This window comes from Capsicum annuum, unplaced genomic scaffold, assembly GCF_002878395.1.
Source record: "Capsicum annuum cultivar UCD-10X-F1 unplaced genomic scaffold, UCD10Xv1.1 ctg4452, whole genome shotgun sequence".
Taxonomy (NCBI): domain Eukaryota; kingdom Viridiplantae; phylum Streptophyta; class Magnoliopsida; order Solanales; family Solanaceae; genus Capsicum; species Capsicum annuum.
In genome coordinates, this window is record NW_025852055.1 from 476030 (window position 1) to 499379 (window position 23350).

Here is a 23350-nt window from a genome sequence, read left to right on the forward strand (position 1 = left end):
TTACAACGCAATAAGAAAATCGAAAATCGGACGTAGGGAGGATTGAAAATAAAATCCTCGAAGATTAAGAGCTAAAAATGAAGCTAAGTCTCTTAACACTTTGAATATTTTCAAGTTTCCAAAGCTAAGAGTACACTACTAGGGGATAGCATGTGCACGCATTTTATGGGTCATTACAAGTATGTGACATGCTTTACTGGTGGTATATAATTGAGGATAGACAATAGGCTTAAACTTTAGATATGGAGTTTAAGTGTGGAGTATAGTGGTGAGAATAATAGCTTTAGATTAATGATGCATGCTTTGTGTATTAATTAGTTGGTTTGATGTGATGTGTGAAATGGCCTACGTTGGCAATTTATGAAAAAGAGAGTGGATAAATGGTTATATATATATATATATATACGGGAGGACTAGTGCTAAAAATAATGAATTATGGTTGAGTCATTAAGATGATAAGAGTGATAGTCTTTTAACAATAAGTGGAACCCAAGATAGCATGTTGTTAGATAAAGTTTTATGTGTATAAGTGTTATATGTACCTAGATTTAATTGTTGAATCTTGTAGTATGGAGAAGTCTGGGAAGTTGTTGTAAGGTTCTCTTTATAGTTGAATTGAGGAAAAATAGGTAGGCAATATGCGCCCTTGGTATAGTCTTATAGATTTTGTGTAGTTGTAGGTTATGTGATTAGAGGTGTAATAATAATATTCTAAGAAATTGAAGATGGAGCGTTAAGTATTTAGAAGCGTGGGTGTCTATGCCTATGAAAATGTTAGTCGTAAGTTGATTTCTTTGGCAGTTAGAAGAAATTGCGATTAGTATCCCTGAAAGGGGATGTCCTAGAAAATAATTTAGTGTCTTTGTATTAGAGATTAAAGAAAGGAGTTTGTGTTCATGTACTGATACCCCTTTTGTGATAAGGAGTATGGATGTGTGAGCACATGAGAGTGAGAGTTGTAGAGTGATGGCTATAGAGGCTATCAAAAGTTACGAGTTGCATTTACAGGAAAATAAGGCCTTCAGAGTATGGTTCTTCAGTGAGAGTTAAGAGTTTAAGCGTGTGGTGATATCTCTTTTATGTTGACAGTTGTGGCTATAGATTTTGATATGGGGATATGTACGTAAGTCTAGGATTGTTACTTTGATCTAAGGGGGAAATGGTGAATTAAGGTAGTTTCCGAATGTTCTCAGCATGACAAGTTGTGGGGATAAACCATGATGAACCTATTTCTATTCAAGAATAATCCCCCTACTTTAATTTAGGAGAGTATCCTACTAATGTATTACGTCATTTGTTCAAGTCATACCTGTGCCTATGGTTTGAGTACTCTCTGAATTTATGTTCATTATCTGACCTCCAGATTAGAAGCAATAATGACCTTCCATATGTTAGTGTGATGGTAGATGTTGAAGCATAGTTATGTGGTAAGTAGGAGTGTAGATCTTCTTGAAGGTGAAATTTTTTATGTGATTTCTTGAGCTAAGGTTATACGTGAAAGGGAAAGGAAGGAGGTGAACTTTTGTAGTGTGAAATAGCTAAGAAGGGGATGGACTTTTATTATGAGAAATAGTTGGGAATGAGATATATGGCAAAAATCTTTGTGAATGTTATTGAATTTGCTGGTCTTAGTGGGGGAAATCCATAAAGTGGGTGTAGTAATGATAGAATTGAATGTTGTGATTGATCAAGACTCAACCCATGTACTATGTGGTTAGTGTTACTTGAATTAAAACTCGAGAGTGTTTGACGATAGTGATAAGGTTAGGCAATATTCTTAATGGGATGTATAATACGGGGTCCTGTAGTTTAAGTTATCACTTTTTAACTCCGAGTTAGGCTTCAACATAGAAGTACTAAGTAGTGTGAAGTATGCTATTTATTGTTTAGGATGTAGATGATTAGTGTCTCTAAGTTTAAGTCTATTTCATAGTACTTTGTAAGGTAGAGAATGCTTATAATCCTATCTTCCGCGAAATCTTATTTCATTGTTAGTACCAATATAAATAAATCTATGATCATCAAATAAACCCTTTCCTTGTGTTGTGATTATTATGATTCATAAAACTCATGTGCAAGATCGTCCCTATGTAAAGTCTCATTATCTCATGTCTTGTGCTTTCACATTTCACTAGGGCTTATCATGAAGCTCGTTTGATTCCTTTACATATTTTGTTAAGGAAACATATTTTATGCGAGGTTTCGTTCTTTATTCTACACTTTTATAACTTCAACTAGTCCCTACCCATCATTCGGGGACTAATGATCCTAAGGGAGAGATAATTTAACACCCCACATTTTTGAGCTAGAAAGAGAACCATCATTCCTACGTGCGTAAGCTCTAATTCCGTGGTTTATATTTAAATTCATGTGTCATGATCCTTCTCCTAGTGTATGAAGTGATTATGAGGCGAAAAGTGTTTATAAAAATTACTTGGAGCAAAGTTGAGCTGTAACGCACCGAAAATGGGTCCTGGGACGTCACACGGTTCTTAGGGCTACAAGACGTACTACGACCTTGCCCCATCACAACGCAATAAACAAAACAAGAAAAGGAGGTCAGGAAGGTCATGAAATAATTCCACGAAGATTGGAGACTCAAAAATAAACTAAGTGTTGGAACACTTAACTAAAATTCTAAGTGTTAAGCTTCTTGTGACTCGTTTCGAAGGCTTTAACGACGAGGAAATTTTATGGGGTCTTACAATATCTCACCCTTGGGAACATTCATCCTCGAATGTCGTTAGATTGGATAAGAACGCACAAAAACTATGGATACACAGCTGAAACATCTTGCTAAACTAACCTACTTAATTCTAAACTTTCGGATACTACAAAGAGTGCATATACTCATGAGAGGAATAACTATACAGCTGCAACTTGAGTGAAAAGGGGCTGAATTAAAAGAAAATAGTACCTTCGTCTTGATCTGAACTTGCGGAGAAAAGGTGTGGGTACTTGGATCGCATATCAGCTTTGGTTTCCCAAGTAGCACCCTCAACTGACTGGTTCCGCCACAAAACTTTGACCAAGGGAACTTCTTTGTTCCTTAGTCTTCGGACTTGATAATCTAAGATTTCAACTGGAACTTCATCAAACGAAAGGCTATCCCGAACATCAATGCTTTCAGAAGAATATATAACAACAGAATCACCAATATGCTCCTAAGCATGGAAATATGAAAGACAGGGTGAACAGCTGACAGTTCGGCAGGTAACTCAACTTCATAAGCAACTCTCCCAACACGGTTAATAACTATGTAAGGGTCAACATAACGGGGACTAATCTTTCCTTTATTCCTAAATCTTTTCACCCTCTTAATGGGTGAAACTTTTAGATACACAAAATCATCAACTTCAAACTCAAGGTCTCTTTTCCTCACATCTGCATATGACTTTTGGCAACTCTGAGTTGTCTTCAACCTTTCTCTAATCAACCTCACCTTCTCTATAGCCTCAAACACTGCATCTGGTCCAATTATAGCAGCTTCACCCACTTCGAACAAACCTAAGGGTGACCTACATCTTCTACCATACAGGGCCTCAAAAGGAGCCATCTTATACTAGCATGGCGACTATTGTTGTACGCAAACTCTATCAAAGACAAATGCTTATCCTAACTTCCTTTGAAATCTAGAGTACACGCCCTCAACATATCCTCTAGAGTTTGAATGGTCCTTTCAGCCTGACCATCAGCCTACGGATGAAAAGTAGGACTCAAATAAACTTGGGTACCAAGACCCTTCTGAAAAGATTTCCAGAACTACGAAGTAAACTGAGTACCCCTATCCTAAATGATAGATAAGGGAAATTCATGCAACCTGACTAACTCCCAAATGTATAATCTGGCATAGTCCTCAACTGTATAAGATGTATGCACAGGCAAGAAATGCACTGACTTAGTCAGCCTGTCAACGATAACCCGAATAGAATCATGGTGGCGTCGGGAAAGAGGTAAGCCAGTCATAAAATCCATATTCACCTTTTCCCACTTCCAAGTGGGAATGCCAAACTACTGTATCTTACCACCAGGTCTTTGGTGCTCGATCTTGATGTATTGGAAAGTTTCACGCCTAGCCACAAACTCTGCTACATCCTTCTTCATACCATTCCGCCAATAGATTTCTCGCAAGTCACGGTACATCTTGGTAGCGCCGGGATGAATAGATTATCGCGTGCTATGCACTTCAGCTATAATTCTCTGTCTCAGATCATCCTCATAAGGAACACATAATCTTTCCTACAATCTTAAAATGCCATCTCCTCTTTGGGAGAAAACCTCTACCTTTTGGTCCTTAACTGACTCTTTCAGCCTAACCAAATTAGGATACCTGTCTTGCTTCTCCTTCACCTCCAAAGCTAACGAGGATTTAGAACTACTCTTCACTAACATACTTCCCTCAGCAGAATCAAGTAGCGTAACACCAAATCTAGCCAAACGGTGCACATCACAAACTAACTCCTTCTTATCTTCTACCACATGTGAAACACTACCCACAGACAACCTACTAACGGTATCTGCCACTACATTGGCCTTTCTCGGAAGATACAACACACTCATATCATAGTTTTTCAATAATTCCAACCACTCCTCTAACTAAGATTTAACTCCCTTTGAGAAAACACGTACTGCAAGCTCTTATGATTAGTAAAAATATCAACATACATGCCATACAGGTAATATCTCTAGATTTTTAGGGCAAACACTACAGCAACTAACTCAAGATAGGGGGTTGGGTAATTCTTCTCATGAGGTTTCAACTATCTAGAAGCATAAGATATAACCTCACCTCCCTGCATTAACACACAACCCAAACCAACTCTATAAGCATCACAATACACCATAAAACCATTCGTACCATCAGGCAAAGTCAACACCGAGGCTAAAGTGAGTCGAGTCTTTAACTCCTGAAAACTCTTCTCACTGGAATCTGACCATAGAAACTTAACTTTCTTTTGGGTCAACCGGGTCATAGGGGACACAATAGAAGAGAAACCTTCAACAAAATAGCGGTAATAGCCAGCTAGACCCAAGAAACTCCTAATGTCAGATGGAGAGATAGGTCTAGGCCAATTTCTTACTGCTTTCGTCTTTTAGGGATTAACTCTAATACCTTCGGTTGAAATGATATGACCCAGAAAAGCAACTGACCTTTTCCAAAACTCACACTTGCCGAATTTGGCAAACAATTTATGATCTCTAATGGTTTGCAAGACAATTCGGAGATGGTTTGCATCGTCATCCTCACTATGGGAGTACACAAGAATATCATCTATGAACACTATGACAAACATATCAAGATATTGCTTAACACTCAATTCATGAGGTATATGAAAGCTGCTGGAGCATTAGTTAACCCAAAAGACATTACAAGAAACTCAAAATAACCATAATGGGTTTGAAAGGCTATCTTCGGGATATCACACTCTCTTACTTTAAGTTGTTCATAGCTAGATCTAAGGTCTATCTTGGAGAAGTAACTTGCAGCTTGCAATTGGTCACACAGATTATCTATTCTTGGTAGAAGGTACATATTTTTGACAATGAATTTTATAAGCTGACGATAGTCAATGTACATATGCAAAGAACCATCCTTCTTTCGCACGAATAGAACAGGTGTGCCCCAAAGAGAAACACTGGGTTTTATAAAACCTTTATCTAAGAGGTCTTTGAGTTTCACTTTCAAATACATAAGCTCTGCAGGTGACATATGGTAAGGAGGGATAAAAATAGGCTGTGTGTCGAGAAGAAGATCAATTCGAATTTTATCCCTCTATTGGGAGGTACCCTGGGAGATCTTTTAGAAAGACATCAGGAAACTCATTAACAATGTCCACTGACTGTATACTTTGAGTCTTAGACTTAGTGTCCTTAAGTTTAACTTAATTATAGATGCAACCTTTGGATATGAGCTTTCTGGCTTTAAGGTAGGAAATAAAATAACTTTTATGAGAGATTGAACTTCCGGACCACTCAAACACGGGTTCATTAAGAAACTAAAAGTTGACTATACGGGTATGACAGTCTATGGATGCATAACAAGAGTGAAGCCAGTCCATACCCCGAATAACATCAAAATCTATCATATCCAATTTTATCAAATCAGCGAATATGACTCTATGAAGGATAGTAATAGGACACTGTCTATACACCTGCTTAGCAACAATAGACTCACCAACTGGGGTAGAAATAAGGATAGGCTCTGGGATATTTTCAGGACTCACTTCAAAGTTCACGGCAACTAATGGGGTCACATAATAAAAATTTGAACCATGGTCCAACACCACACAAACATCAAAGTAAAATACATGTAGCATACCAATAACAACATCGGGAGAATCCTTCTTCTCCTGGCAAGATGGTAGGGCATAGAATCTGTTATGGTGCTGGCCACCAGCAGTACTAAAAGATGCACCTTGAGGAGGGGCTGGATGGGCTACAGGAGCCAGAGCACTAGTAATCTGAGTTTCAAAGTGAACATCATGGTTCCCTTGTCTGGCACGTGGGAACTCTCTAAGCCTGTGGCCCATCTTGCCACAAATAAAATATCTATGCTGCTCTGCCAAACACTCTCCTGGATGGGTCCTACCACACTTAGCACAAGGAGGGTAAGTGGGCCTTTTACTTATACTTTGCTGAGACCTGGACATAGAAGGTCTGTTCTCCTGCTCTAGCTTGACTCTGGGCGCTGGGGCACTAGCGGATGAAGGTGTTGGCATGGATGAATGGATGTGGAACTAAGGATGATTCCCCTCATGGGACCTAGCCTGGCCGTACTCCTGCTGCTCGGACTTAGCCCTCTTGTTATCCCTCATTCTATCTCTTTCTAATCTTATCCACCTCTATCTGCTGTGCATAAATCATCAACCTAACCAAATCCATGTCCCTGTTTAGCATAGAAGTTTGGCACTCTTCCAACATAAAACCAGACACACCTGTCACAAACTTACTCATACTGGTAGGGGTATCAAAAACCAAGTTTGGAGCATAGATGGCCAGCTGGTTGAACTTTAGAAAGCACTCCTTAATAGTCATGGAGCCCTTCCTCAAGTTTATAAACTCTTCTATTTTTGCCTCTCTTATCTCTAATGGAAAGAACTTATCCAAGAATGAATCTTGGAATACCTTCCAAGTCATAGGAGCTGCATTCTCGCCTCTACTCTTCCTCCACATCACAACCCAAACATAAGAAACATCCTTTAGTCTATAGAACGCCAACTCTACACTCTCCTCCTTAAATGTATGCATAACCTGGGTGTCTTCTTTACCTCATCAAGATACAACTGTGGGTCCTCACCTACCTTAGACCCATAAAAATCTGCTGGATTCATCCGCATAAAGTCACGAATCCTGGCAGCAGCTAAATCATCTCCCTGCTATTGTGGGCCTGCGGCTTGATTATTATCCTGAACATTTTCAGTAACAGCCTTGGCTAGCGCCTGAAAAACTGCCTGAAACTCAGCATGTGAAATATTTGTGTTCAGGGATCAACAGGCTGAGGTTGCTGATCATTGTTGTTTGATGAGGAGGCATTTTCATACTATAATAACACAGAGCATGAATTAATAGAAAAGAAAGGGACAACTTAAAGCATGATAGATTCTGAAAGAAAGAAGTGACTTTTTCCTAAAACGTTTCGTATCCACTTGATCATAGATGGGTGCACTACACACCAAAGATCAAGACTCTACTTAATGCGGCTTGTCAGACTCCCTAGGACTCCTTAAACCTTAGGCTCTGATATCAAGATTGTAATGCCCCAAAAATGGGTCTCGAGATGTCACACGATGCTTAGGGCTACAAGTAGACCCAAATAAACTTTCGAGCCTACTAATACATATAAAGCTTAATTAAAGATGAATAAAGCAATCACTAATACTTGTCATAACATGCATAGGAGAAATATGAAGAAAAGACTTTTTTTGAATGGACACAAATACTGAAAATCTAATCATACTAACAATCTAATAAACTAGTCTGACAAAGCCCCTACTACTCAAGAACTAGAGAGCCATTGGGACAGGTCCCCAAATGACCCAACTCAACTAAAAAGGGATAAACAACTACTAAATAAACTGAATGTCTGAAAATAAATGGTCCTCGAAGCATGAGGACTCACTACTGCTAAAATATAGATAAAGTGCTCAAGAATTACTGACAAGGCTTGGACTGAGCACCTGAACCTATATTATAAGAAAATATAGCACACAGATAAGTATGTGGATCAGTACCATGGGAATGTACTGAGTATATAGGGGTGTATGAAATTAAATAATTAATATCATGAATCTTTATAGAAAACATGCATGGTGTAATAGATGACTCACATAGCTTGAATTAAACTCTCATAAAAGGAGATACATATGTTATAAAACACGTGAGTCATTACACTTTAATCGCATGAAAGCAAGAACTTCTGTAAACCTCAAGAACTTAGTACTTTAGGAACCTTTAAGACTTGAGACTCTGGAAATACTTAGAAATCTTTGGGACTTTAAGACTTTATAACTTTAGGATTGGGAAAATTTAGACTCTTATGGACTGGGGAGTTTCTTCTAACCGACATAAAACATGTGAGATACATGGAGTTCAACGTCTTGCCCACATTGGGGAGAGCTGTTCTATCCTTGCCATAGGAGTAGAACCTTTTTCTTTTAGTGATCAGTAGCTTAACCCACTTGGGGTAAATCAAATCCTACGGTGGCTCATAGTTCTAGGGTATGAGACCTTGGAATCAAGCCCAACTCGGTGCTAAATACTACTCCCTTACTTAGCTCAGAATTTTAAAGAAAATCCACCTTAAATAACTTAGAAATATGCAATGGGAGCCAATAGGTTTCCCTTTAACTAAAATCAACATAATGTGGACTTCTTTCTTAACTTATAGTCAAACTCAATCTTTTCTTGAAAACTTGATAGGCTTATCATCGATAAACTTTAAAATTCAAATAACATGGAGACATAGGAACAATTCCTGCAACACTTTCAGGAGTATCATAAATTCATTCTCAAAGAAATCACAATTTCTCAATAAGGCTCAATTCATAACATAAAATCTTAGAAATGCTTAAAAATATAATATCAATATAGAAACATGTAACTTATAACATGAATTCTCAACTCAAACTATGATTAAACATAATTCCATAAACATAAAAACATAGAAATTTAAGGATAATTCAATCTTGAAAGTACAAAAATCTTTAAGAAGAATTAAATTTTTCGGGCATAAGAACGAAAGGGTGTTCTTGTTCAAACCCCACATACCTTAAACTTAAAGCTTTTGGGTGACCTCTTAACCTTAAGTTGAGAATCGTACAATTAGTAGGTGCTTCTTGTAGCCCTCGGAAAGGAGAATCTGAATCTCAAAGAATTAACGAAAACCTACGATCGAATCTTGAGATATTTGAGTTTTTAGGTTGAAACCCTAATGGAGTTTCTTGAGAGATTTTGATGAAAATACCACTATTTTGGTGTTCTTGGGATTAAATCCTGTGTTAAAGAGGATAGAAGGGTGGAAGTTACAACATTTGCCCTTAATGAAGTAGAATAGAAAGTTGAATTTTGGACTGGGGTGATCTGCAGGATGGCGCCCTGCCTAGAGCACCGGAGTACCTAGGGCGACACCCTACTTAGAGCGGTGGGGATACCTGGGTGGAACCCCACTTTGAGAGGGGAGTACCCTAGGAGGCGCCCCTAGATTGCCTTTATCTACTGGAATGGCATACCAAATATGCCCTTACAATCTTCTAAAAATTTTGAAATGTACTATGACCTTGCCCCATCACAACACAACAAACCAAACAAGAAACGGAGGTTGTAAAGCTCATGAAATAATTCCACAAAGATTGAAGGCTAAAAAATAAACTAAGTGTTGGAACACTTAACTAAAATTATAAGCGTTAAGCTTCTTGTGACTCATTTTGAAGGCTTTAACGACGAGGAAGTTTTACAGGGTCTTAAATGAGCTAAGAGTCATTCAATCATCCAAATTTTGATATTCGATTCTTCAAGTGTCTAATTTGAACGTGTATAACTTTCAATACATATAGAATTTTTTAGCTGTAGACCCACTATATAGTAGATAATTGAATTAACATTCAAACGATATGAATTTCTCCTGAATCCAATAACCGAGTGGAAAGTTATTGCATTTTACTTGTGATATAGTTAGCCGATGCGATCTTAATGTGTCCCGTCGACTGCTCCCTAAGATGAAACCTAACGCGAATCTAAAGTGGTATTACGCATTATTTAAATTCTTAAAGGGTCTAGGGGCACTTTTGTCACATTTACTCACCCAAATTCCATCCCTAATCATCCTTAAACGAAATTAAGCATGTTATAACAATTCAACTCTCTTAAGATCCTCAATTCATCTCTCACGAGCACAAGAGGAGAAAACAACTAGGGTTTGGGCAATCAACCATAAAAGTCAAATCTTTTGAAATTTCTTCATGATTTATTCACAATTAATGTATGTGGGGTTTTTCTTAAGTACATGGACATAAGAAAATTGTTTCAACATCATTTAAACATTATGAAATCATGAGTTTTTGAAGGGTTTTTGGAATTTATGTTAGAATTTTTCTTTATGAATTCTTTAATGATATTATTGTTTTGGTCTTGAGGCCTTTCCCCTAAAATTGATTTATAATCATGTATAAGTATATACATGTATATGTTTGATGAGTTTGAATGATGAATTGAGAGCATGAACTATTAGAAAATACCTCTCTTATTTACAGCTTCTTGTTTTCATAAGTTAAGCTTTATTCGAAATGCATTGTTAGAAGCATGATACAAATGTCTTGATTTTTGTTTATGAATGAATTATGGATTTAGATTGAATAGAGGGTGTTTTACTTGGTGTTAAAGGTTAAAGATATTTACTAAGAAGATTGCATGTTTTTGTCTCAAATTTCAAGACCACCACATGTTTGTTGAAATGATGAAAAGGGTGATATTTGCATAACTTGATAAATGTTTTAAATTTTGAATCTTATTGAATTTTTTGAAGTATGGTGGTCCAGACTTTCTATTTTTAAAGCAGAGACTATGATATGATAATTTATGGCTCATAAACATGACTTGTAAGTCTTGGTATGACGATACCAATTCAGATCATGCCATAGTAACACAGAATGTATATTTTCTTTCAGATTTTCAAATTTTAAACTTAGAGTGATACATGATTATAAAAGGATTAAATTGGGCTTAAAGAGAGTTAGGTGGTCACTCAAAGAAGGCACGAGTTCCAGAAACTCATTACCGAAAATCGTGTTTTATCGATACAGGTTATTACATTCCCAAAGATGAATTATACACTAGACTAGTTCCCTGTGGTGTATAAGAATAGAAACTCCAACCGTTGCGGCAAACTTGGGATAGGGGCTTGGCTGCCGAGTTAAGGGCAGATTCCATATAGCCCGTGGACTGTTAGAATTATAGGGTATACCAACTAGCTCAGAAGTAAACTAAAGAATGTTTTATGTCTACAAAATTTTTTGAATGGTCATTTGAAGTTGCTCATGTATTTTTAACTATTTCATGCATAATGTTTCATGATCTAAGGCACAGTCCTGCGGTCCCATATACCAGCAGATGTGTGTGTCAGAAGTTGCAGTTGTGAGCTTTCTTTATTTCGGAAGCTCTGATTTTTAGATTTCATTGTTTCTTTCCTTTTTATGATCTACTGGGGCCTTGTCCCAGTTTTGTCTCAGACTTATGATGGTTATTATAATGTTAAGGATTTTCCAGAAGGTTGTAACATGTTTAGACTATTTAGAATTTCCCTTTAAAATTGTTCAAGTTTGTGAGATTGACCATGTTTCCGTCATGTATTGTTTTTTGCAAATTTTCTTATACTATATGAATATTGTTCATGATTACCAAATTTAGAAGAGCACCCGAGCCTTCATAGTTTGGGATTCTCATTACGACTAAGGTCCCAGCTTGGGTCATGACAGTGCTTGAAAGAAATAACTTATACCCCTCAATACCTATATTTCCCCAGATTGACAAAAGATGCTTAGATTGGATAGTCTTGTTTAAACATTCTAGTTGACAATCAGGATTCTCAAGAGCCCAGGGACTCTAAAATGATCAAATTTCTTCTTGATGTATTGTAGTTGAACTTTTAGTCCTTTGTATATTTCACATATAATTGAAATAGTCCTTAATGTGCCGAAAAATGACCATTTTAATCCTTAATATATAACACACAATCAAAATTCTCCTTAATGTACAAAAAAGTGATCCTTTTAGTCCATATATACCATGTAATCTAAATAGTCCTCAATGTATGAAAAAAGTGATCGGTTTAGTCCTGAACATTGAAAGTGACAATGCAAATAAAAAACCATATTAAGTTAATTAGAAACAATAGTAAGTTGTATGAAAATATTTAAAGTAATGGAGTAAAACCTTTCGGCCCAAAACCAAATCTTGTGTCATGAGAAAAAAGGCAAATCACTGGTACCAATAATCATTGTAAGAACAAAACTGTGTTATTAGAAATTAATGTTTACTTCAGTATTGCAGGCACACATGGTGGTGGAGGGAGGAAAATTGTCACATTTTCTTTAAACTAAGGATTTTAAGATATATTTTAGGGTAAAAGGATCACTTTTTCTATAGATTTTGACTATTCAGTTACGTAGTAAGAAGATCTCAACATTTCACCCCCTCCTCCAAACAACCTGGGTGGTGGCTAGTAAATTACTTCTTGTTCCCATTCTTGCACTCGTACCAATTTGATCTTCAACTCCTCATAGCATTATATTTGTTTTATGATCAGGACTTGTAGTTAGCGGCTGTGGTGTTTGCACTTAAAATCAGGCGGCATTATCTGTATGAAGTACATGTTGATATTTTCATTGACCATAAAACTTTACAATATGTCTTTTCACAGAAAGAGCTAAATCTCATGCAGAGATATTGGTTGGAAATACTGAAGGATTATGACACGAGCCGCACTATTATTCGGGCAAGGTGAATGTGGCGGCCGGCGCCCTCAGCAGATTATATATGGGCAGTCCTTCTCATGTTGAGGAAAGAAAGAGGGAGATGATGAAAGATATCCACCAGCTTACAAATCTAGTGGTACGACTTTTGGATTTTGAAAATGGAGGAATAGTTGTGCATGAAGTAGCTAAATCTTCCTTGTGTGCGGAAGTCAAGAAGAAACAGGCTGAGAATCCCATCTTAATGCAGATTATGAAAGATATAGGACAACATAAGGTAATGACATTTAAAATTTGCGATGATGGTATTTTGAGGTACCAAGGCCGATTGTGTGTACCGATTATGGATGGGTTACGAGAGAAGATCCTCGATGAGTCTCACACATTGAGGTTTGTTGTTCACCTAGTCTCTACTAAAATGTACCATGATCTTAAAGTTATATATTGGTGGAATAATATGAAGCGTGATGTTGCTGATTTTGTTTCCAAGTGTTTGAATTACCATCAAGTTAAAGTGGAACATTTGAGACCAGGTAGTACTTCGGAAGAAATAGCTTTGCCTATGTGGAAGTGGGAGATGGTCAATATGAACTTCATTACAGGACTTCTGAGATCCCAAAACCAATATGACTCCATTTGGGTAATTGTGGATCGGTTGACAAGTCAGCTCACTTTCTGCCGGTGAGGACTAACTATTTGGGAGATGATTATGCAAAGTTGTACATTGAGGAAATAGTTCGCTTGCATGGAAACCTTTATCCATCATATTCGATCGAGGTACGTAATTCTCTTCGCATTTTTGGCGATCTTTTCAGAGGGGCTTAGGTACCCAAGTGAAGCTAAGTACTGCATTCCACCCTTAGACTGATGGGCAAGCTGAGCGCACCATTCAGACCCTAGAAGATATGTTGAGGGCCTGTGTAATTAACTTCAAACGTAGTTGGGTAGACCATTTTCCATTGGTAGAGTTTGCCTACAATAGTAGTTAACATGCCAGCATTAAAATGGCTTCTTTTGATTTACTTTATGGGATAAGATGTAGATAATGTTATGAAGTGGGTGAAACACTGTCGTTTAGGCCTGATCTTGTACACTAGGAAATGGAGAAGGTGAAAATCATTATAGAATGACTTAAGATAGCTTAAAGTTGTCATAAGTCCTATCCAGATGTTAGAAGAAAAGAGTTAGAATTTGAGGTAGGTGATTGGGTATTTCTCGAAGTCTCCCTATGAAGGGAGTCATGCATTTTGGGAGAAAGGAAAACTTAGTCCTCTTTTTATAAGACCGTAACAAATTTTGAGAAGGGTAGGTGGAGTTGCCCATGAACTGGAATTACCAACGAGTTTAGGTTCCGTACATCCCCTATTCTATGTGTCTATGTTGAAAAAGTGTATTGGGGACCATTCCATGGTGTTGCCTATAGAGGAAATCAATGTGAAAGACTCCTTGAAAAATGAAAGAACCCATTGCTATTCTGAATCGTCAAGTTCGGAAGTTGAGAAGAAAGGAAATAACTTTGGTTAAGGTGCTGTGGAAAAATCAGAAAGTTGAGGAAGCTACTTGGGAGTCGGAGGACGATATGCATGCAAAATACCCAAATCTTTTTTATTCGATGAATAACGAAATGAAAGGTACAATCCTTGCCTTATTTTTTTATATCCTATTCACTAATAGAAATCATGCTTACCTGTGTCCCGCATCATCATTCGGGGACGAATGATCCTAAGGGGGGATAATGTAACACCCCGCCAAAAAATTTTCTATATGGTATCACTCTTAGTAGCATGTTTGAGAGGCTATCAACTTGAAATTTTTTCTAAAATGTTAAAAAGGACTTATTCATATTTTAAGCTCCTAAACTTGTGTGATCTTTAAATCGATTTTTTGACCCTTGAGATATGGATTTTCAGTTATTTCATGTTCGTGGGAGTAAAAGGGATGTGTCGGGGATGTTTTGAATTTTTTAGACAATGTTAGAGGTGTGTTTGGATGTTCAGAATAGTGAATCGATTCGAAGTTGATGCACCACCTCGATAGTTGCATTGATGAAGAAGTGAACCAACACGATATCGATGCATCACATCGGTTGGCACATTGGTTGCCTAGTTTACATTTTCTTTTACATTTCGGGTAAGGAGGGGTATATTAGTCAATTTTCCTCATCTAAACTCTGCCTTAACAAGAAATTAAATCATTTTTGGGGCTAATTACATAAAAAACTAGTTTTCTTTCTCAAATTGAAAAACCTAGGCTCATCCCCAAAGATCAAGAAACTTATCCTTAGAATTCAAGAGTATCAAGAACTTAGTCAAGATTTGGGCTCCACTCTTTCTCCTAAGTAATATAAGGTACTTAGGGTTTTCCTAAACTACATAGGCTTGTTGAAAACTCTTCAAATAAGATTTAAAGTTATAGAAATCATGAAATTTTAAATGGGTTTTGGAGTTATGTTTACAATCTTGCATTATGAAATCCTTTTTGATATTGATTTGGTCTTGAGGCCTTCCTTTGAAATTGATTTGGTTAAGTATATATGTATGCATGTGTTGAAGCTTTGAAATATAAATTGTGAGGATGAAATAGTGAATTTTCCCCTCTCTCATTGTGTTACTACATGATTTACAAGTTATGGGTTCCTAAATTGGCATGATTTAAGGAATGATTCAAGAGTCTTATGATCTTGCATGAATTTTATGATGATTGAGAATTGAAGAGAGGGGTATTATTATGATTTAAATGCTGAGAGTGATAATTGAAGAAATTTTCAGAAATGTTTAAGAAATTTGCCATCCCTTATTCAAAATTGTTTAAAAGGATGAGAATCTTTGCATAGTTTTGAAATATGTATTCCCTTATACTATATGTATGCTTTGGTGGTCTGAATAGTGTTTTAAATGAAAGAATCATGCATGATATTTTTATGGATCAGAATTATGACTTCAAAGTCTTGATATGACATACCAAATCAAATAAGGACATGGTAAAAACTCATAACAGAATACAGACTTCATTTTAGATTTTAGATTTATAATTCTAAAAGATGCATGTTTAGAATAGGATAAAAATGGGCCCTAAAAGAATTAGGTGGTTACCCAAAGTAGTCATGGGTCACTCGATTCATTTCCGAAACTATGTTTTGTTGATATAGGTATATTATTATTATACGCTAGCCTAATGCCCTGGGTGTATCAGAATCAGAATTAGAAACTCCAACTCTTGTAGCAAACTCGGGTTTGGGATCTTGGCTGCCGAGTCAAGGGAGAATCCTATATAGCCCATGGGATACTTTCAGAAATGTAGGTGTACCACCTAGTTTAGACCTAATATAAAGAATGGAATTTTACTGACAAGATTGTTTTAAGATCATTTGAGATTTTCCCATGTATTTTAAAATACTTCATGTACATTGATTTACGACTTGCTCTCACCTATGTTTTATATATATATATACAAATTCATTATATTGGATTGCTCTGCATATCAGTACAATTGTATTGACCCCCTATATTTTTGGGTCTGAAGATCAGTCTAGAGGTCCGGCTAAGCCGTAGAGTTTTTCTGACAGAACTGAAGAGTGTAGTTAATGAGCCTTCTTTGTTTCGGAAGGTCTGTGTGTTTTTAGAAATTTGTTGTTTACTTTGGTTTAGGTCCACTGGGACCTTGTCCTAGTTTAAGACAGTTGTTTATTTTGTATGTAGTAGAGATTTCGTAGACTAAAATAGATATTGTCTAGTTGTTGATTAACTTATTATCGCGTTGCAAGACTTAACTCAGAACTTGACCATGATTCTGTTTGTTATTGTTTTTCATCTTTTCTTTATTGCTATGAATGGTGTTCATGATGTACCAGACAAATAGGGATGCCCGGGCCTATATGGTTTGGGATGCTCATCATAACTAGGGTCCTGACACTTTATATCTAGTGATTCTCGATACAATTTATTTGAGGATAATACTTTGGCCTAGAATTTCATTGGTTAAGGATAATATTGTCGATTCAAGTCCTATCGTGTAAAAGGGTAAGATATCATGATTTAAGTATTGATACATTGATTACTATAATGATAAGTTGTTGGGTTTAAGTCCCAGTAATTTATGCCTAAGACGCCTTTATATGGGTAAGACATTTAGTTTGAATCTTAATGCACCATATTGATGATATTATGATGACTAAGGAAAAATAATGTGTATTTGAAGAAAAGTATGTGATATTCTCCATTCCATGAAGTAGATGTGGTAGCAATAAATGAAAGTATGAAAGATGATAATTTGCTATATTTCATGAAGTTAATGTGGTAGCAATATATGACTAGTTTGAAAGATGACAATTTGCTCCATTCTTGAAGTGAATGTGGTAGCAATATATGATATACTCTGAAAGATATACATGTCTCAATGTGCTCTTGCAAATAGCAACATCATGAAAGAGGTTATAAGCTATTAGAATATGATATGCTTAAGGCATGATTATATTATATTCCTGGGGAATGAGAAACTTATTAATGCAAACGTGCACTTGATTGTGATGGTATCACACTCACCTTCGAAAGAGGTAGAATAATTGAGAGGAAAATTAAGCCACAAAGGAGTATTTGTTGAACATATATGTCATATTAAATTAAAATATAAACATTATTAGTACTCTACGGACCAATTTAGGATTTAGACTAATATTTATAATATAAAATATATCAGAAAGTGAAAAAAGTCATAAATTAAGAAACCACAAATAAAAAAACACTTAGTAAGAATATATTATTAGCTTTCGATTTTGTCCAATATCACTCCTTTACCTTGCTACAACTAATGATTGTACATGGACAAACTTTTTACTTTATTCAATTACTCAAAATCAATATTGTATATATCTCTAATTAAAGAATGTACAGAATTAGATGTAAATATTTAATGATACACTTATGGCAACATCATGATGCATATTAAAAGCTTTAACCTCAATTTCTTTGTGACTAATCAATTGACCCAAATATGATCGATAAAAAAATTATTGCGAGAACTATTTTCTCTTAAATAATAAATGTAGATAGATCATCTAACTTTCAAAAATAATAAATCATGTGTTAATTAAATTGATAAAAGTTATACCTCAATTATATGTGTTCTTTTGAAGCTTAGAATTTGAATTGAAACTATTATCCTTAGCGCATTCTTTCGGGCGAGGTCACAATGTATCAAACATAAATTATGATAGAATCTCAGATTAAGGATAAAATCTTAAAATATGACAAAGTGCATGTAAAAAATCACATAAGGCAATCAAAACAACATTTAAAAGCAACGAACAACCAATAGCATATAAAAAGAGCTTTAATGTGCAAAGAAAATACACATACAAATTAAATAGAAAAGTAAAGAGGCAAAAATTAATACAATTACTTGGATGCTAACATTAAAAATAGAATTTACTTAATTTGTTTTCTTTTTTAAGTAGAATTCTTGCAAAAATAATCTACCTGTTTGTGTTACTTATTGATAAAAAGAAACTCACAAATTCGATCAACAAATAACTACTACAGCAGTATTTTGTTAGTATTAAAGTTCATATTTGGTTAGTTCCTCGAAGGTGAATTAATAATTGAAAATCAATAGTATTTTCTATTATATTTAAATAAGGAAGGTGAATTAATAATTGAAAATTAATAGTATTTTTAATTATGTTTAAATAAGAAAAGATTAATAACCAAATTTTAATGGGACATCTAAAGTATTATAAAATAATTAAATAATAATTTAGTAAAATGATAAATTACAGTTTGGTCTATTGTGGGGTCTTTTAACAAAGGTTAAAAAGTTCAAATCATAAGGGTCTTCACACTTTTAATAGATTATAGATATAGATTATAGATATGTACTCTTTTTCCCTTTTTTTCATTGAGTTTTTTCTAGTAATTTTTTTAACGAGACACATTATCTATCAATTAGACATTTAAGGGGGAGAATGTATACCTTACCATACACAGTAATGTACTTTTACATATATATTTGTGAAAAAGTTAGAAACACATGGTTAGTTTTCCTCTATAAATAAAAGATTTTTCCTTCATTGTAATTGTACCCATCAAGAGAATTACTCAAGAGAAATAAGAATTACTCTCTGTTCTCTTTATTCTTGTTGTTATTATTTTATATTCTATAACAGATTGTTATAAATATATTTTCTGTATTATAGTATTAGTTTATTTCTTGGGAGAAATGTTAGTTTTATTTACTTTAGGACCAAGTATAAAAGGTCATAACGCTGCAATTTGAATTCATTGTATCCGTTTCTGAGTTCAAGAGGATTTGGCTGTTACTTTTACTCCACGAGAAATTGAACAAAAGGTTGTTGAATTAGCCTACAAAATACAGCCAAAAATTGTCTCGTCATCAAAATGTTAGACATAAATCTTTTTCGAAACCATCCTGAAATTATACGTGAATCTCAACGTGGTCATTTCGCTGACTTTCTCATTGATGAGGTCATTCAACTAGCTCGACAAACAATGGCGTTGAAGTAATTTTTTTTTTGTTTGTACGTTACACTTCTTTATAGTGGTGGAGTAAGGAATTTTACAGAGTGATTCATAATATGAAAAGTAATATACCAAGAAACTAAAATATTAATTTTTTAATCATGCATGTATAAACAGTGAAATTTTCCATATCCTGTTTGATTTATCTCAATGTTCTATGATATTCTGCTTCTTGGAGTTTCGAGTTTTCTAGAGTTTGCTTGGTTTGATGAAAACTAGGAAATAGGATAATGAAAATTTTGAATATCTTAATGTCTAAATTTTTGGAGATGGAAATTAAAGGTATGATTTTGATGAAAATTCGTGTATTTTATTGTATCATATGTATTGAGGAATACAATGTTTAGATAAATATAGATTTTTTTCTATGATTCAAAAAAAACTGACTGACAATCAAAATAAATATTGGATATAAACTGACAAATAGGTAACAACCATAAAAAAGCTGTTATAGTTTGAGTTTTCTTGTTTTGGTTGGTCTGATGAGAATATTATCTGGAGAAAAAAAATTAGCAAATAGCATAATGATTTGATGAAAATCTTGAGTATTGAAACTTGATTATAATAAGTTATTGTCTAAATGTTTGGTGGAGGCAATTAAAGGTGTAATTTTCATGAATATATTTCAGGCAAGTTTGAGCTTGAGAACTTGCAGAAAGATTTAAATCAGATCAATAAAACTAAGGTGAGTGTTCTATTTAATTCTTGAATTCATCTGTTGTATTCGTCTTATCAAATCTTTTGGTTTCTTGTAATAAGAGCTCATAAGATCAGCACATCTACAGGCCTGACTTATGCTTAGTATAGTTTATACCTAATTGAATCGTAAGTAGGATTTCTAATTTCAAATTGGAGTTGAAACTGAATCATGTTCTTTTCCTTTTATGAAGCCTGAAGAGGATGCAATAAAAAGAAACATAGCAGAGAAAAAGAAAATAACTGAAAAGAAAAAGGCAGAAGTAGAGGAAATTGAAGCCGATTAGGATTCAAAGCTGGAAACCATTGGTAACCTTGTACATGATTTAGTGCCAGTTAGTGATGACGAGGTATGTGATTTTGTTGCTTTTTAAGTGATATGCGCAAGCTTAAAATAAAATCGACTCTCTTAACAAATATTATATTGTAGGCAAATAATGTTATAATACGGTCATGGGCACAAAAGCGGACTGAGAAGGGTCTTAAAAATCATGTTGATCTCGTTAAAGCTTATGGGATAAGGAATCTTGCATCTGCACTTGTTTGGTATTTAAAACATGTTCCTCATACGGTTCCTCGACAAGTTTGTCAAATCATCAAAATAAAGCATAGTATTGAGTAACTATGCATCATCAACTGCTGAACTGCTCTGCCTTCTCTCTTTCTCTCTCCGTGTCTCGCTTTTTTGTTTTTCCTTTACCCATTCTATGATTGCGTTCTGCACAGTCTTATTTGGTCTTATTTTGTGTTCTGGAATTGTTTTCCCATCCGTTACTTTTATCTGTCAACTCGCAATATTCAGGATAATTCGTTCTGCATAGTATTGACTTGCAAGATTAATGCAAAGATATCTGCAATATAGGTGCAGATGTTGCTAGAGGAAGAGGTTACTATGTGAAAGGAGCTGGTGTACGTCTTAATCAAGCATTGATCAATTTTGCTCTTGATTTCTTAGAGGAGAGGGGATATACTCCATTGAAGACTCCGTTCTTCATCAGGAACGATATTATTGCAAAGTATGCTCAATTAGCTCAATTTGATGAAGAACTTTGCTTGGTATCTCTAGTATGTTTTGGTATGTGGAGTTGAATAGAGTTAATAGACACTCGTAATGTAGTTGATTCCATGAATTAGTGACAGTAACTCTGCATTTTTAAGAAATGTAAAAGATATTTAAATAAATGGTCAAAAGAGTCCAAGAATAGGTACAATCGAATAGAACCTCCCTGTCCTCAACGATTTAAGGGAACATTAACTCTACATTTTTGACGTTTTTCGTTCAAGATGACATTTATTGGTGGCAAGGTATATATCACGACCCGAATCGAGGCCCTGGCCATGACGAGCATTCCGAACCATGAAGGCCCGAAACACCCCTATCTATCTGGTAATCATGCACATAATTCATATGATAAAAAGAAATACGGAAGATACACAATATTACGGAAACATGGCCAAGAGTCTAATGAAATTAATAATGGGAAATAATGTCCCACAACATCTATTGACAACTGAAAACCGTCTACGAAATCTCTACTATATGACGAAAACAAACAACTGTCTGAAAACTGGGACAAGGCCCCCAGTAGACCTAAAGCTATTAAATGATAAATAAACTGCCAGACATCAGGCCTTCCGGAATATAGAAGGCTCACCACTTGACTCTGGAAATCTATCTGAAGAATCTATTGATTATCTGGACCCCTTGATTGTGCCTCCGAACCTGGAAGGGAAGGATGTCAATACAAAGTACTGGTATGCAGAGTAATCCAAAACAAAGTAGAGATTTTTATATAAACTAAATGCGAGCTGTTATAAAACACATTATTGCAAAATGATTTCGAAAATACATGGGCATAGTATACTAATTTTTCAACAACAATGCAACACATCTGAGCTAGGTGGTACACCCTACAATTTCACATTTTCACCAATTGTCAAATCTCGGTTGCTGCCGAGATTAGAGTATAAGTGAGGGGAAAGACACACAAGATCTCACAGCAAGGTGTCTCGACCCAATCAAGTATGGTAGTACACAAGATCACAAAGCAGGGCTCCTAACCGTAGTCCCAATTTGGGATGACATAATGTCAGGTACACAAGATCACATAGCAGGGTACCAAGTTCCTGAGTCGCCAAACACGGTTTCCAGCGTAGAGTCATTTGACTCGTGCTTTCTTCGGGTAACCACCTATCTCACAAAATCAATGCATGAAACTCATTTTAATCAATGACATGTCATACTCTGCAGGTATCGTCATACCCGACTTGCAAGTCATCAATATCACATCAACTTTCCAACTTCTCATACCATTTACCACATGCACATATGTATGACTTTCACACCATTAAAACATATACACCATGGTTCTCAACATGCAATTATTCAAGAAGTTTAATCATTTATGAGTAATGTCATATCAATTGCAAAACTCATACTCTCAATGGTTTAACACTAGTATAATATGGGGTATAAACATTATCATGGGGAATTTAGAAAATTCACAACTCATGTACATCGCACCCTTTTGAAATTTCAGGTCACATGTTCACAATTCAACCATTTAAATACATTCAAACGAAAACCCCCATGATATCTCAATAATTCTTTTAAAATCATATATCAAAACATGTTATTTGTATCAATTGAAAACTCCCATTTGTAAAAACATATAAATACTTGTAAAAATTTAAAGTCTTACATAAATTCCTTTTTGAAAACATGCCCATGAAATTGAGGACAACCACACGTACCTCTATTTCGGAGAATAATGAATGATTCTTAAAGCTTACGGATTGGGGATTTCAAATCTCTAATTATCTTCAAAAACTCACGGTTGAATCTTGAATTATTTGGGATTCTTGTTTGAAACCCTAGAGAGCATTCTTGATGAATTTTGGTGAAAGTGTATGTATTTAGGTGTATTTGGGATTAAATTCCGTGTTTGGATGGGTTTGGGGCCATGGGAAATGTATAGTTTGACCTTAGAATTTAAAATTAGGGACTGGAACACCGTATAAGGCTTCACTGTGAAGCACTAGAAATTGCGATGAGCTACTGGAATTGACAATTATCAATTTAAGGCTCATCGCGACGCGGTGGCCAGTCAAATGGGAACACTGACACTAAAAATGTTCTAGCTTCTTCACCGAGTA

At 35.4% G+C, this 23350-nt stretch overlaps 1 pseudogene; it reads left to right on the top strand.

Annotated features, from left to right (window-relative positions):
• Positions 1-19357: 19357 nt before the first annotated feature.
• Positions 19358-23350, top strand: part of LOC107841690 — a 14980-nt pseudogene continuing 10987 nt past the window's right edge.